Below are 13,771 nucleotides of genomic sequence, written 5' to 3'. Positions count from 1 at the left end.
ACTGTCATCTACAGAGCTTCCAGAGTTTTTGGAAAATGTCTTCCCTGCGGCAATCTTTTGCTATGTCTCCACAGTGGGTTTCGGTTGTAGGCCTTGGTGCGGCCCAAGTGGCAAACCATTTCTGATCATCGCTTCTCGGCCAAATGGCTCAAGATCAAGCGTAGTGTCTGTTCTTATCTGATACGTCCCCTATTTGGGGACCATATATTAAATAGATTTTTGGAATAGGGAGCTGGAAATGGAGCTTGCTTTGTCGCACGGAACCTTCACGTGCTGTCACAATGGGGATGGAGGGTGTGGTTATGCAGATTCAAAACGCGTTGTGCACAGCTTGAACACACGCACACCGCAGAACTGTCATCGACAGAGCTTCCAGAGTTTCTGGAAAATGTCTTCCCTGCGGCAATCTTTTGCTATGTCTCCACAGTGGGTTTCGGTTTTAGGCCTTGGTGCGGCCCAAGTGGCAAACCATTTCTGATCATCGCTTCTCGGCCAAATGGCTCAAGATCAAGCGTAGTGTCTGTTCTTATCTGATACGTCCCCTATTTGGGGACCATATATTAAATGGATTTTTGGAAAACGGAGCTGGAAATGGAGCTTGCTTCGTCGGACGGAACCTTCACATGCTGTCACAATGGGGATGGAGGGTGTGGTTATGCAGATTCAAAACGCGTTGTGCACAGCTTGAACACACGCACACCGCAGAACTGTCATCGACAGAGCTTCCAGAGTTTCTGGAAAATGTCTTCCCTGCGGCAATCTTTTGCTATGTCTCCACAGTGGGTTTCGGTTGTAGGCCTTGGTGCGGCCCAAGTGGCAAACCATTTCTGATCATCGCTTCTTGGCCAAATGGCTCAAGATCAAGCGTAGTGTCTGCTCTTATCTGATATGTCCCCTATTTGGGGACCATATATTAAATAGATTTTTGGAATAGGGTGCTGGAAATGGAGCTTGCTTTGTCGCACGGAACCTTCACGTGCTGTCACAATGGGGATGGAGGGTGTGGTTATGCAGATTCAAAACGCGTTGTGCACAGCTTGAACACACGCACACCGCAGAACTGTCATCTACAGAGCTTCCAGAGTTTTTGGAAAATGTCTTCCCTGCGGCAATCTTTTGCTATGTCTCCACAGTGGGTTTCGGTTGTAGGCCTTGGTGCGGCCCAAGTGGCAAACCATTTCTGATCATCGCTTCTCGGCCAAATGGCTCAAGATCAAGCGTAGTGTCTGTTCTTATCTGATACGTCCCCTATTTGGGGACCATATATTAAATGGATTTTTGGAAAACGGAGCTGGAAATGGAGCTTGCTTCGTCGGACGGAACCTTCACATGCTGTCACAATGGGGATGGAGGGTGTGGTTATGCAGATTCAAAACGCGTTGTGCACAGCTTGAACACACGCACACCGCAGAACTGTCATCGACAGAGCTTCCAGAGTTTCTGGAAAATGTCTTCCCTGCGGCAATCTTTTGCTATGTCTCCACAGTGGGTTTCGGTTGTAGGCCTTGGTGCGGCCCAAGTGGCAAACCATTTCTGATCATCGCTTCTTGGCCAAATGGCTCAAGATCAAGCGTAGTGTCTGCTCTTATCTGATATGTCCCCTATTTGGGGACCATATATTAAATAGATTTTTGGAATAGGGTGCTGGAAATGGAGCTTGCTTTGTCGCACGGAACCTTCACGTGCTGTCACAATGGGGATGGAGGGTGTGGTTATGCAGATTCAAAACGCGTTGTGCACAGCTTGAACACACGCACACCGCAGAACTATCATCTACAGAACTTCCAGAGTTTCTGGAAAATGTCTTCCCTGCGGCAATCTTTTGCTATGTCTCCACAGTGGGTTTCGGTTGTAGGCCTTGGTGCGGCCCAAGTGGCAAACCATTTCTGATCATCGCTTCTCGGCCAAATGGCTCAAGATCAAGCGTAGTGTCTGTTCTTATCTGATACGTCCCCTATTTGGGGACCATATATTAAATAGATTTTTGGAATAGGGAGCTGGAAATGGAGCTTGCTTTGTCGCACGGAACCTTCACGTGCTGTCACAATGGGGATGGAGGGTGTGGTTATGCAGATTCAAAACGCGTTGTGCACAGCTTGAACACACGCACACCGCAGAACTGTCATCGACAGAGCTTCCAGAGTTTCTGGAAAATGTCTTCCCTGCGGCAATCTTTTGCTATGTCTCCACAGTGGGTTTCGGTTTTAGGCCTTGGTGCGGCCCAAGTGGCAAACCATTTCTGATCATCGCTTCTCGGCCAAATGGCTCAAGATCAAGCGTAGTGTCTGTTCTTATCTGATACGTCCCCTATTTGGGGACCATATATTAAATGGATTTTTGGAAAACGGAGCTGGAAATGGAGCTTGCTTCGTCGGACGGAACCTTCACATGCTGTCACAATGGGGATGGAGGGTGTGGTTATGCAGATTCAAAACGCGTTGTGCACAGCTTGAACACACGCACACCGCAGAACTGTCATCGACAGAGCTTCCAGAGTTTCTGGAAAATGTCTTCCCTGCGGCAATCTTTTGCTATGTCTCCACAGTGGGTTTCGGTTGTAGGCCTTGGTGCGGCCCAAGTGGCAAACCATTTCTGATCATCGCTTCTCGGCCAAATGGCTCAAGATCAAGCGTAGTGTCTGTTCTTATCTGATACGTCCCCTATTTGGGGACCATATATTAAATGGATTTTTGGAATAGGGAGCTGGAAATGGAGCTTGCTTTGTCACACGGAACCTTCACGTGCTGTCACAATGGGGATGGAGGGTGTGGTTATGCAGATTCAAAACGCGTTGTGCACAGCTTGAACACACGCACACTGCAGAACTGTCATCGACAGAGCTTCCAGAGTTTCTGGAAAATGTCTTCCCTGCGGCAATCTTTTGCTATGTCTCCACAGTGGGTTTCGGTTGTAGGCCTTGGTGCGGCCCAAGTGGCAAACCATTTCTGATCATCGCTTCTCGGCCAAATGGCTCAAGATCAAGCGTAGTGTCTGTTCTTATCTGATACGTCCCCTATTTGGGGACCATATATTAAATAGATTTTTGGAATAGGGAGCTGGAAATGGAGCTTGCTTTGTCGCACGGAACCTTCACGTGCTGTCACAATGGGGATGGAGGGTGTGGTTATGCAGATTCAAAACGCGTTGTGCACAGCTTGAACACACGCACACCGCAGAACTGTCATCGACAGAGCTTCCAGAGTTTCTGGAAAATGTCTTCCCTGCGGCAATCTTTTGCTATGTCTCCACAGTGGGTTTCGGTTTTAGGCCTTGGTGCGGCCCAAGTGGCAAACCATTTCTGATCATCGCTTCTCGGCCAAATGGCTCAAGATCAAGCGTAGTGTCTGTTCTTATCTGATACGTCCCCTATTTGGGGACCATATATTAAATGGATTTTTGGAATAGGGAGCTGGAAATGGAGCTTGCTTTGTCGCACGGAACCTTCACTTGCTGTCACAATGGGGATGGAGGGTGTGGTTATGCAGATTCAAAACGCGTTGTGCACAGCTTGAACACACGCACACCGCAGAACTGTCATCTACAGAACTTCCAGAGTTTCTGGAAAATGTCTTCCCTGCGGCAATCTTTTGCTATGTCTCCACAGTGGGTTTCGGTTGTAGGCCTTGGTGCGGCCCAAGTGGCACACCATTTCTGATCATCGCTTCTCGGCCAAATGGCTCAAGATCAAGCGTAGTGTCTGTTCTTATCTGATACGTCCCCTATTTGGGGACCATATATTAAATGGATTTTTGGAATAGGGAGCTGGAAATGGAGCTTGCTTTGTCGCACGGAACCTTCACGTGCTGTCACAATGGGGATGGAGGGTGTGGTTATGCAGATTCAAAACGCGTTGTGCACAGCTTGAACACACGCACACCGCAGAACTGTCATCTACAGAGCTTCCAGAGTTTCTGGAAAATGTCTTCCCTGCGGCAATCTTTTGCTATGTCTCCACAGTGGGTTTCAGTTGTAGGCCTTGGGGCGGCCCAAGTGGCAAACCATTTCTGATCATCGCTTCTCGGCCAAATGGCTCAAGATCAAGCGTAGTGTCTGTTCTTCTCGGATACGTCCCCTATTTGGGGACCATATATTAAATGGATTTTTGGAATAGGGAGCTGGAAATGGAGCTTGCTTTGTCACACGGAACCTTCACGTGCTGTCACAATGGGGATGGAGGGTGTGATTATGCAGATTCAAAACGCGTTGTGCACAGCTTGAACACACGCACACCGCAGAACTGTCATCGACAAAGCTTCCAGAGTTTCTGGAAAATGTCTTCCCTGCGGCAATCTTTTGCTATGTCTCCACAGTGGGTTTCGGTTGTAGGCCTTGGTGCGGCCCAAGTGGCAAACCATTTCTGATCATCGTTTCTCGGCCAAATGGCTCAAGATCAAGCGTAGTGTCTGTTCTTATCTGATACGTCCCCTATTTGGGGACCATATATTAAATAGATTTTTGGAATAGGGAGCTGGAAATGGAGCTTGCTTTGTCGCACAGAACCTTCACGTGCTGTCACAATGAGGATGGAGGGTGTGGTTATGCAGATTCAAAATGCGTTGTGCACAGCTTGAACACACGCACACCGCAGAACTGTCATCTACAGAGCTTCCAGGGTTTCTGGAAAATGTCTTCCCTGCGGCAATCTTTTGCTATGTCTCCACAGTGGGTTACGGTTGTAGGCCTTGGTGAGGCCTAAGTGGCAAACCATTTCTGATCATCGCTTCTCGGCCAAATGGCTCAAGATCAAGCGTAGTGTCTGTTCTTATCTGATACGTCCCCTATTTGGGGACCATATATTAAATGGATTTTTGGAAAACGGAGCTGGAAATGGAGCTTGCTTCGTCGGACGGAACCTTCACATGCTGTCACAATGGGGATGGAGGGTGTGGTTATGCAGATTCAAAACGCGTTGTGCACAGCTTGAACACACGCACACCGCAGAACTGTCATCGACAGAGCTTCCAGAGTTTCTGGAAAATGTCTTCCCTGCGGCAATCTTTTGCTATGTCTCCACAGTGGGTTTCGGTTGTAGGCCTTGGTGCGGCCCAAGTGGCAAACCATTTCTGATCATCGCTTCTTGGCCAAATGGCTCAAGATCAAGCGTAGTGTCTGCTCTTATCTGATATGTCCCCTATTTGGGGACCATATATTAAATAGATTTTTGGAATAGGGAGCTGGAAATGGAGCATGCTTTGTCGCACGGAACCTTCACGTGCTGTCACAATGGGGATGGAGGGTGTGGTTATGCAGATTCAAAACGCGTTGTGCACAGCTTGAACACACGCACACCGCAGAACTATCATCTACAGAACCTCCAGAGTTTCTGGAAAATGTCTTCCCTGCGGCAATCTTTTGCTATGTCTCCACAGTGGGTTTCGGTTGTAGGCCTTGGTGCGGCCCAAGTGGCAAACCATTTCTGATCATCGCTTCTCGGCCAAATGGCTCAAGATCAAGCGTAGTGTCTGTTCTTATCTGATACGTCCCCTATTTGGGGACCATATATTAAATGGATTTTTGGAATAGGGAGCTGGAAATGGAGCTTGCTTTGTCACACGGAACCTTCACGTGCTGTCACAATGGGGATGGAGGGTGTGGTTATGCAGATTCAAAACGCGTTGTGCACAGCTTGAACACACGCACACTGCAGAACTGTCATCGACAGAGCTTCCAGAGTTTCTGGAAAATGTCTTCCCTGCGGCAATCTTTTGCTATGTCTCCACAGTGGGTTTCGGTTGTAGGCCTTGGTGCGGCCCAAGTGGCAAACCATTTCTGATCATCGCTTCTCGGCCAAATGGCTCAAGATCAAGCGTAGTGTCTGTTCTTATCTGATACGTCCCCTATTTGGGGACCATATATTAAATAGATTTTTGGAATAGGGAGCTGGAAATGGAGCTTGCTTTGTCGCACGGAACCTTCACGTGCTGTCACAGTGGGGATGGAGGGTGTGGTTATGCAGATTCAAAACGCGTTGTGCACAGCTTGAACACACGCACACCGCAGAACTGTCATCGACAGAGCTTCCAGAGTTTCTGGAAAATGTCTTCCCTGCGGCAATCTTTTGCTATGTCTCCACAGTGGGTTTCGGTTTTAGGCCTTGGTGCGGCCCAAGTGGCAAACCATTTCTGATCATCGCTTCTCGGCCAAATGGCTCAAGATCAAGCGTAGTGTCTGTTCTTATCTGATACGTTCCCTATTTGGGGACCATATATTAAATGGATTTTTGGAATAGGGAGCTGGAAATGGAGCTTGCTTTGTCACACGGAACCTTCACGTGCTGTCACAATGGGGATGGAGGGTGTGGTTATGCAGATTCAAAACGCGTTGTGCACAGCTTGAACACACGCACACCGCAGAACTGTCATCTACAGAGCTTCCAGAGTTTTTGGAAAATGTCTTCCCTGCGGCAATCTTTTGCTATGTCTCCACAGTGGGTTTCGGTTGTAGGCCTTGGTGCGGCCCAAGTGGCAAACCATTTCTGATCATCGCTTCTCGGCCAAATGGCTCAAGATCAAGCGTAGTGTCTGTTCTTATCTGATACGTCCCCTATTTGGGGACCATATATTAAATAGATTTTTGGAATAGGGAGCTGGAAATGGAGCTTGCTTTGTCGCACGGAACCTTCACGTGCTGTCACAATGGGGATGGAGGGTGTGGTTATGCAGATTCAAAACGCGTTGTGCACAGCTTGAACACACGCACACCGCAGAACTGTCATCGACAGAGCTTCCAGAGTTTCTGGAAAATGTCTTCCCTGCGGCAATCTTTTGCTATGTCTCCACAGTGGGTTTCGGTTTTAGGCCTTGGTGCGGCCCAAGTGGCAAACCATTTCTGATCATCGCTTCTCGGCCAAATGGCTCAAGATCAAGCGTAGTGTCTGTTCTTATCTGATACGTCCCCTATTTGGGGACCATATATTAAATGGATTTTTGGAAAACGGAGCTGGAAATGGAGCTTGCTTCGTCGGACGGAACCTTCACATGCTGTCACAATGGGGATGGAGGGTGTGGTTATGCAGATTCAAAACGCGTTGTGCACAGCTTGAACACACGCACACCGCAGAACTGTCATCGACAGAGCTTCCAGAGTTTCTGGAAAATGTCTTCCCTGCGGCAATCTTTTGCTATGTCTCCACAGTGGGTTTCGGTTGTAGGCCTTGGTGCGGCCCAAGTGGCAAACCATTTCTGTTCATTGCTTCTCGGCCAAATGGCTCAAGATCAAGCGTAGTGTCTGTTCTTATCTGATACGTCCCCTATTTGGGGACCATATATTAAATGGATTTTTGGAATAGGGAGCTGGAAATGGAGCTTGCTTTGTCACACGGAACCTTCACGTGCTGTCACAATGGGGATGGAGGGTGTGGTTATGCAGATTCGAAACGCATTGTGCACAGCTTGAACACACGCACACCGCAGAACTGTCATCTACAGAGCTTCCAGAGTTTCTGGAAAATGTCTTCCCTGCGGCAATCTTTTGCTATGTCTCCACAGTGGGTTTTGGTTGTAGGCCTTGGTGCGGCCCAAGTGGCAAACCATTTCTGATCATCGTTTCTCGGCCAAATAGCTCACGATCAAGCGTAGAGTCTGTTCTTATCTGATACGTCCCCTATTTGGGGACCATATATTAAATGGATTTTTGCAATACGGAGCTGGAAATGGAGCTTGCTTTGTCGCACGGAACCTTCACGTGCTGTCACAATGGGGATGGAGGGTGTGGTTATGCAGATTCGAAACGCGTTGTATACAGCTTGAACACACGCACACCGCAGAACTGTCATCTACAGAACTTCCAAAGTTTCTGGAAAATGTCTTCCCTGCGGCAATCTTTTGCTATGTCTCCACAGTGGGTTTCGGTTGTAGGCCTTGGTGCGGCCCAAGTGGCAAACCATTTCTGATCATCGCTTCCCGGACAAATGGCTCAAGATCAAGCGTAGAGTCTGTTCTTATCTGATACGTCCCCTATTTGGGGACCATATATTTAATGGATTTTTGGAATAGGGAGCTGGAAATGGAGCTTGCTTTGTCGCACGGAACCTTCACGTGCTGTCACAATGGGGATGGAGGGTGTGGTTATGCAGATTCAAAACGCGTTGTGCACAGCTTGAACACACGCACACCGCAGAACTGTCATCTACAGAGCTTCCAGAGTTTCTGGAAAATGTCTTCCCTGCGGCAATCTTTTGCTAAGTCTCCACAGTGGGTTTCGGTTGTAGGCCTTGGTGCGGCCCAAATGGCAAACCATTTCTGATCATCGCTTCTCGGCCAAATGGCTCAAGATCAAGCGTAGTGTCTGTTCTTATCTGATACGTCCCCTATTTGGGGACCATATATTAAATAGATTTTTGGAATAGGGAGCTGGAAACGGAGCTTGCTTTGTCGCACGGAACCTTCACGTGCTGTCACAATGGGGATGGAGGGTGTGGTTATGCAGATTCAAAACGCGTTGTGCACAGCTTGAACACACGCACACCGCAGAACTGTCATCTACAGAGCTTCCAGAGTTTCTGGAAAATGTCTTCCCTGCGGCAATCTTTTGCTATGTCTCCACAGTGGGTTTCGGTTGTAGGCCTTGGTGCGGCCCAAGTGGCAAATCATTTCTGTTCATCGCTTCTCGGCCAAATGGCTCAAGATCAAGCGTAGTGTCTGTTCTTATCTGATACGTCCCCTATTTGGGGACCATATATTAAATAGATTTTTGGAATAGGGAGCTGGAAATGGAGCTTGCTTTGTCGCATGGAACCTTCACGTGCTGTCACAATGGGGATGGAGGGTGTGGTTATGCAGATTAAAAACGCGTTGTGCACAGCTTGAACACACGCACACCGCAGAACTGTCATCTACAGAGCTTCCAGAGTTTCTGGAAAATGTCTTCCCTGTGGCAATCTTTTGCTATGTCTCCACAGTGGGTTTCGGTTGTAGGCCTTTGTGCGGCCCAAGTGGCAAACCATTTCTGATCATCGCTTCTCGGCCAAATGGCTCAAGATCAAGCGTAGTGTCTGTTCTTATCTGATAGGTCCCCTATTTGGGGACCATATATTAAATAGATTTTTGGAATAGGGAGCTGGAAATGGAGCTTGCTTTGTCGCATGGAACCTTCACGTGCTGTCACAATGGGGATGGAGGGTGTGGTTATGCAGATTCAAAACGCGTTGTGCACAGCTTGAACACACGCACACCGCAGAACTGTCATCTACAGAGCTTCCAGAGTTTCTGGAAAATGTCTTCCCTGCGGCAATCTTTTGCTATGTCTCCACAGTGGGTTTCGGTTGTAGGCGTTGGTGCGGCCCAAGTGGCAAACCATTTCTGATCATCGCTTCTCGGACAAATGGCTCAAGATCAAGCGTAGTGTCTGTTCTTATCTGATACGTACCCTATTTGGGGACCATATATTAAATAGATTTTTGGAATAGGGAACTGGAAATGGAGCTTGCTTTGTCGCACGGAACCTTCACTTGCTGTCACAATGGGGATGGAGGGTGTGGTTATGCAGATTCAAAACGCGTTGTGCACAGCTTGAACACACGCACACCGCAGAACTGTCATCTACAGAGCTTCCAGAGTTTCTGGAAAATGTCTTCCCTGCGGCAATCTTTTGCTATGTCTCCACAGTGGGTTTCGGTTGTAGGCGTTGGTGCGGCCCAAGTGGCACACCATTTCTGATCATCGCTTCTCGGCCAAATGGCTCAAGATCAAGCGTAGTGTCTGTTCTTATCTGATACGTCCCCTATTTGGGGACCATATATTAAATGGATTTTTGGAATAGGGAGCTGGAAATGGAGCTTGCTTTGTCGCACGGAACCTTCACGTGCTGTCACAATGGGGATGGAGGGTGTGGTTATGCAGATTCAAAACGCGTTGTGCACAGCTTGAACACACGCACACCGCAGAACTGTCATCGACAGAGCTTCCAGAGTTTCTGGAAAATGTCTTCCCTGCGGCAATCTTTTGCTATGTCTCCACAGTGGGTTTCGGTTGTAGGCCTTGGGGCAGCCCAAGTGGCAAACCATTTCTGATCATCGCTTCTCGGCCAAATGGCTCAAGATCAAGCGTAGTGTCTGTTCTTATCTGATACGTCCCCTATTTGGGGACCATATATTAAATAGATTTTTGGAATAGGGAACTGGAAATGGAGCTTGCTTTGTCGCACGGAACCTTCACGTGCTGTCACAATGGGGATGGAGGGTGTGGTTATGCAGATTCAAAACGCGTTGTGCACAGCTTGAACACACGCACACCGCAGAACTGTCATCTACAGAGCTTCCAGAGTTTCTGGAAAATGTCTTCCCTGCGGCAATCTTTTGCTATGTCTCCACAGTGGGTTTCGGTTGTAGGCCTTGGTGCGGCCCAAGTGGCACACCATTTCTGATCATCGCTTCTCGGCCAAATGGCTCAAGATCAAGCGTAGTGTCTGTTCTTATCTGATACGTCCCCTATTTGGGGACCATATATTAAATGGATTTTTGGAATAGGGAGCTGGAAATGGAGCTTGCTTTGTCACACGGAACCTTCACGTGCTGTCACAATGGGGATGGAGGGTGTGATTATGCAGATTCAAAACGCGTTGTGCACAGCTTGAACACACGCACACCGCAGAATTGTCATCGACAAAGCTGCCAGAGTTTCTGGAAAATGTCTTCTCTGCGGCAATCTTTTGCTATGTCTCCACAGTGGGTTTCGGTTGTAGGCCTTGGTGCGGCCCAAGTGGCAAACCATTTCTGATCATCGCTTCTCGGCCAAATGGCTCAAGATCAAGCGTAGTGTCTGTTCTTATCTGATACGTCCCCTATTTGGGGACCATATATTAAATAGATTTTTGGAATAGGGAGCTGGAAATGGAGCTTGCTTTGTCGCACAGAACCTTCACGTGCTGTCACAATGGGGATGGAGGGTGTGGTTATGCAGATTCAAAACGCGTTGTGCACAGCTTGAACACACGCACACCGCAGAACTGTCATCTACAGAGCTTCCAGAGTTTCTGGAAAATGTCTTCCCTGCGGCAATCTTTTGCTATGTCTCCACAGTGGGTTACGGTTGTAGGCCTTGGTGAGGCCTAAGTGGCAAACCATTTCTGATCATCGCTTCTCGGCCAAATGGCTCAAGATCAAGCGTAGTGTCTGTTCTTATGTGATACGTCCCCTATTTGGGGACCATATATTAAATGGATTTTTGGAATAGGGAGCTGGAAATGGAGCTTGCTTCGTCGGACGGAACCTTCACATGCTGTCACAATTTGGATGGAGGGTGTGGTTATGCAGATTCAAAATGCGTTGTGCACAGCTTGAACACACGCACACCGCAGAACTGTCATCGACAGAGCTTCCAGAGTTTCTGGAAAATGTCTTCCCTGCGGCAATCTTTTGCTATGTCTCCACAGTGGGTTTCGGTTGTAGGCCTTGGTGCGGCCCAAGTGGCAAACCATTTCTGATCATCGCTTCTCGGCCAAATGGCTCAAGATCAAGCGTAGAGTCTGTTCTTATCTGATACGTCCCCTATTTGGGGACCATATATTAAATGGATTTTTGGAATAGGGAGCTGGCAATGGAGCTTGCTTTGTCGCACGGAACCTTCACGTGCTGTCACAATGGGGATGGAGGGTGTGGTTATGCAGATTCGAAACGCGTTGTATACAGCTTGAACACACGCACACCGCAGAACTGTCATCTACAGAGCTTCCAAAGTTTCTGGAAAATGTCTTCCCTGCGGCAATCTTTTGCTATGTCTCCACAGTGGGTTTTGGTTGTAGGCCTTGGTGCGGCCCAAGTGGCAAACCATTTCTGATCATCGCTTCTCGGCCAAATGGCTCAAGATCAAGCGTAGAGTCTGTTCTTATCTGATACGTCCCCTATTTGGGGACCATATATTAAATGGATTTTTGGAATAGGGAGCTGGAAATGGAGCTTGCTTTGTCGCATGGAACCTTCACGTGCTGTCACAATGGGGATGGAGGGTGTGGTTATGCAGATTCAAAACGCGTTGTGCACAGCTTGAACACACGCACACCGCAGAACTGTCATCTACAGAGCTTCCAGAGTTTCTGGAAAATGTCTTCCCTGCGGCAATCTTTTGCTATGTCTCCACAGTGGGTTTCGTGTTATGACCCCAATGGCGAGGGTCTCAGAGGAACGTGGAAGTCTGCAGAATACAAAAAACCAGCTCATAGGGCAGTGGTAACTGGGTTGACCATATATCTACTCCTAACGCCAACACTAGAAATAGCCGGGGATCATTCCTACGATGATTCTAGATGACACGCTCCAGCCGGAGAATCTAACTACCCCTAGTAGAGGAAAAACAAAGACCTTTCTTGCCTCCAGAGAAGGGAACCCCAAAGCTGGATAGAAGCCCCCCCACAAATAATAACGGTGAGGTAAGAGGAAATGACAAACACAGAAATGAACCAGGTTTAGCACAGAGAGGCCCGCTTACTGATAGCAGAATAAAGAAAGGTAACTTATATGGTCAACAAAAACCCTATCAAAATCCACACTGGAAATTCAAGAACCCCCGAACCGTCTAACGGTCCGGGGGGAGAACACCAGCCCCCTAGAGCTTCCAGCAAAGATCAGGATATAGATTTGGAACAAGCTGGACAAAAATACAAAACCAAAACAAAAAGCAAAAAGCAAAAAGGCAGACTTAGCTGATATAACTGGAACCAGGATCAGTAGACAAGAGCACAGCAGACTAGCTCTGATAACTACGTTGCCAGGCATTGAACTGAAGGTCCAGGGAGCTTAAATAGCAACACCCCTAACTAACGACCCAGGTGCGGATAAAAGGAATGACAGAAAAACCAGAGTCAAAAAACTAGTAACCACTAGAGGGAGCAAAAAGCGAATTCACAACAGTACCCCCCCCTTAGTGAGGGGTCACCGAACCCTCACCACGACCACCAGGGCGATCAGGATGAGCGGCATGAAAGGCACGAACTATATCGGCCGCATGAACATCAGAGGCGACCACCCAGGAATTATCCTCCTGACCATAGCCCTTCCACTTGACCAGGTACTGAAGCCTCCGCCTGGAGAGGCGAGAATCCAAGATCTTCTCCACCACGTACTCCAACTCGCCCTCAACCAACACCGGAGCAGGAGGCTCGGCAGAAGGAACTACAGGCACAATGTACCGCCGCAACAAGGACCTATGAAATACATTGTGAATAGCAAACGACACAGGAAGATCCAGACGAAAAGATACAGGATTAAGGATTTCCAATATCTTGTAAGGCCCAATAAAACGAGGTTTAAACTTGGGAGAGGAGACCTTCATAGGAACAAAGCGGGAAGAAAGCCACACCAAATCCCCAACGCGTAGTCGGGGACCCACACCGCGGCGGCGGTTGGCAAAGCGCTGAGCCCTCTCCTGTGACAACTTCAAGTTGTCCACCACATGATTCCAGATCCGCTGCAACCTATCCACCACAGAATCCACCCCAGGACAGTCAGAAGGCTCCACATGACCCGAAGAAAAGCGAGGATGGAAACCAGAGTTGCAGAAAAAAGGCGAAACCAAGGTGGCGGAACTAGCCCGATTATTAAGGGCAAACTCAGCCAACGGCAAGAATGTCACCCAATCGTCCTGATCAGCAGAGACAAAACACCTCAAATAAGCCTCCAAAGTCTGATTGGTTCGCTCCGTCTGTCCATTAGTCTGAGGATGGAAAGCAGACGAAAACGACAAATCAATGCCCATCCTACTACAAAAGGATCGCCAGAACCTGGAAACGAACTGGGATCCTCTGTCTGACACAATATTCTCAGGGATGCCGTGCAAAC

General features: G+C 48.3%; 1 non-coding gene and 33 pseudogenes across 1 annotated transcript; all 34 read left to right on the top strand.

Moving 5' to 3' along the window:
* Positions 1 to 127: 127 nt before the first annotated feature.
* LOC143759686 (U2 spliceosomal RNA) lies at positions 128 to 303 on the top strand (annotated as a pseudogene).
* Positions 304 to 480: 177 nt separating this feature from the next.
* On the top strand, positions 481 to 658 carry LOC143759498 (U2 spliceosomal RNA; annotated as a pseudogene).
* Positions 659 to 833: 175 nt separating this feature from the next.
* Positions 834 to 1,009, top strand: LOC143760468 (U2 spliceosomal RNA; annotated as a pseudogene).
* A 177-nt stretch (positions 1,010 to 1,186) lies between these two features.
* On the top strand, positions 1,187 to 1,364 carry LOC143759497 (U2 spliceosomal RNA; annotated as a pseudogene).
* A 175-nt stretch (positions 1,365 to 1,539) lies between these two features.
* On the top strand, positions 1,540 to 1,715 carry LOC143760467 (U2 spliceosomal RNA; annotated as a pseudogene).
* A 177-nt stretch (positions 1,716 to 1,892) lies between these two features.
* Positions 1,893 to 2,068, top strand: LOC143759685 (U2 spliceosomal RNA; annotated as a pseudogene).
* Positions 2,069 to 2,245: 177 nt separating this feature from the next.
* Positions 2,246 to 2,423, top strand: LOC143759496 (U2 spliceosomal RNA; annotated as a pseudogene).
* Positions 2,424 to 2,598: 175 nt separating this feature from the next.
* Positions 2,599 to 2,774, top strand: LOC143760970 (U2 spliceosomal RNA; annotated as a pseudogene).
* Positions 2,775 to 2,951: 177 nt separating this feature from the next.
* On the top strand, positions 2,952 to 3,127 carry LOC143759684 (U2 spliceosomal RNA; annotated as a pseudogene).
* A 177-nt stretch (positions 3,128 to 3,304) lies between these two features.
* Positions 3,305 to 3,480, top strand: LOC143818822 (U2 spliceosomal RNA; annotated as a pseudogene).
* Positions 3,481 to 3,657: 177 nt separating this feature from the next.
* On the top strand, positions 3,658 to 3,833 carry LOC143759988 (U2 spliceosomal RNA; annotated as a pseudogene).
* A 177-nt stretch (positions 3,834 to 4,010) lies between these two features.
* LOC143762647 (U2 spliceosomal RNA) lies at positions 4,011 to 4,189 on the top strand (annotated as a pseudogene).
* Positions 4,190 to 4,363: 174 nt separating this feature from the next.
* Positions 4,364 to 4,539, top strand: LOC143760191 (U2 spliceosomal RNA; annotated as a pseudogene).
* Positions 4,540 to 4,716: 177 nt separating this feature from the next.
* LOC143759493 (U2 spliceosomal RNA) lies at positions 4,717 to 4,894 on the top strand (annotated as a pseudogene).
* A 175-nt stretch (positions 4,895 to 5,069) lies between these two features.
* Positions 5,070 to 5,245, top strand: LOC143762765 (U2 spliceosomal RNA; annotated as a pseudogene).
* Positions 5,246 to 5,422: 177 nt separating this feature from the next.
* On the top strand, positions 5,423 to 5,598 carry LOC143760969 (U2 spliceosomal RNA; annotated as a pseudogene).
* Positions 5,599 to 5,775: 177 nt separating this feature from the next.
* Positions 5,776 to 5,951, top strand: LOC143759367 (U2 spliceosomal RNA; annotated as a pseudogene).
* Positions 5,952 to 6,128: 177 nt separating this feature from the next.
* LOC143761714 (U2 spliceosomal RNA) lies at positions 6,129 to 6,304 on the top strand (annotated as a pseudogene).
* A 177-nt stretch (positions 6,305 to 6,481) lies between these two features.
* Positions 6,482 to 6,657, top strand: LOC143759683 (U2 spliceosomal RNA; annotated as a pseudogene).
* Positions 6,658 to 6,834: 177 nt separating this feature from the next.
* Positions 6,835 to 7,012, top strand: LOC143759492 (U2 spliceosomal RNA; annotated as a pseudogene).
* Positions 7,013 to 7,187: 175 nt separating this feature from the next.
* LOC143761366 (U2 spliceosomal RNA) lies at positions 7,188 to 7,363 on the top strand (annotated as a pseudogene).
* Positions 7,364 to 7,540: 177 nt separating this feature from the next.
* Positions 7,541 to 7,716, top strand: LOC143763148 (U2 spliceosomal RNA; annotated as a pseudogene).
* Positions 7,717 to 7,893: 177 nt separating this feature from the next.
* LOC143763201 (U2 spliceosomal RNA) lies at positions 7,894 to 8,069 on the top strand (annotated as a pseudogene).
* A 177-nt stretch (positions 8,070 to 8,246) lies between these two features.
* Positions 8,247 to 8,422, top strand: LOC143760450 (U2 spliceosomal RNA; annotated as a pseudogene).
* Positions 8,423 to 8,599: 177 nt separating this feature from the next.
* Positions 8,600 to 8,775, top strand: LOC143761359 (U2 spliceosomal RNA; annotated as a pseudogene).
* A 177-nt stretch (positions 8,776 to 8,952) lies between these two features.
* LOC143761661 (U2 spliceosomal RNA) lies at positions 8,953 to 9,128 on the top strand (annotated as a pseudogene).
* A 177-nt stretch (positions 9,129 to 9,305) lies between these two features.
* Positions 9,306 to 9,482, top strand: LOC143763068 (U2 spliceosomal RNA; annotated as a pseudogene).
* A 176-nt stretch (positions 9,483 to 9,658) lies between these two features.
* On the top strand, positions 9,659 to 9,834 carry LOC143759987 (U2 spliceosomal RNA; annotated as a pseudogene).
* Positions 9,835 to 10,011: 177 nt separating this feature from the next.
* Positions 10,012 to 10,190, top strand: LOC143761478 (U2 spliceosomal RNA; annotated as a pseudogene).
* Positions 10,191 to 10,364: 174 nt separating this feature from the next.
* Positions 10,365 to 10,543, top strand: LOC143760250 (U2 spliceosomal RNA; annotated as a pseudogene).
* A 174-nt stretch (positions 10,544 to 10,717) lies between these two features.
* LOC143759349 (U2 spliceosomal RNA) lies at positions 10,718 to 10,893 on the top strand (annotated as a pseudogene).
* Positions 10,894 to 11,070: 177 nt separating this feature from the next.
* Positions 11,071 to 11,258, top strand: LOC143759409 (U2 spliceosomal RNA). The gene has a single exon (XR_013212217.1). It is a non-coding gene; the product is annotated as a U2 spliceosomal RNA (small nuclear RNA).
* A 165-nt stretch (positions 11,259 to 11,423) lies between these two features.
* LOC143762110 (U2 spliceosomal RNA) lies at positions 11,424 to 11,599 on the top strand (annotated as a pseudogene).
* A 177-nt stretch (positions 11,600 to 11,776) lies between these two features.
* LOC143762488 (U2 spliceosomal RNA) lies at positions 11,777 to 11,952 on the top strand (annotated as a pseudogene).
* The last annotated feature ends 1,819 nt before the right edge of the window (positions 11,953 to 13,771 follow it).

The sequence above is a fragment of the Ranitomeya variabilis genome, chromosome 3, assembly GCF_051348905.1.
Source record: "Ranitomeya variabilis isolate aRanVar5 chromosome 3, aRanVar5.hap1, whole genome shotgun sequence".
NCBI lineage: Eukaryota > Metazoa > Chordata > Amphibia > Anura > Dendrobatidae > Ranitomeya > Ranitomeya variabilis.
This window is presented reverse-complemented; position numbering and strand designations above follow the sequence as displayed.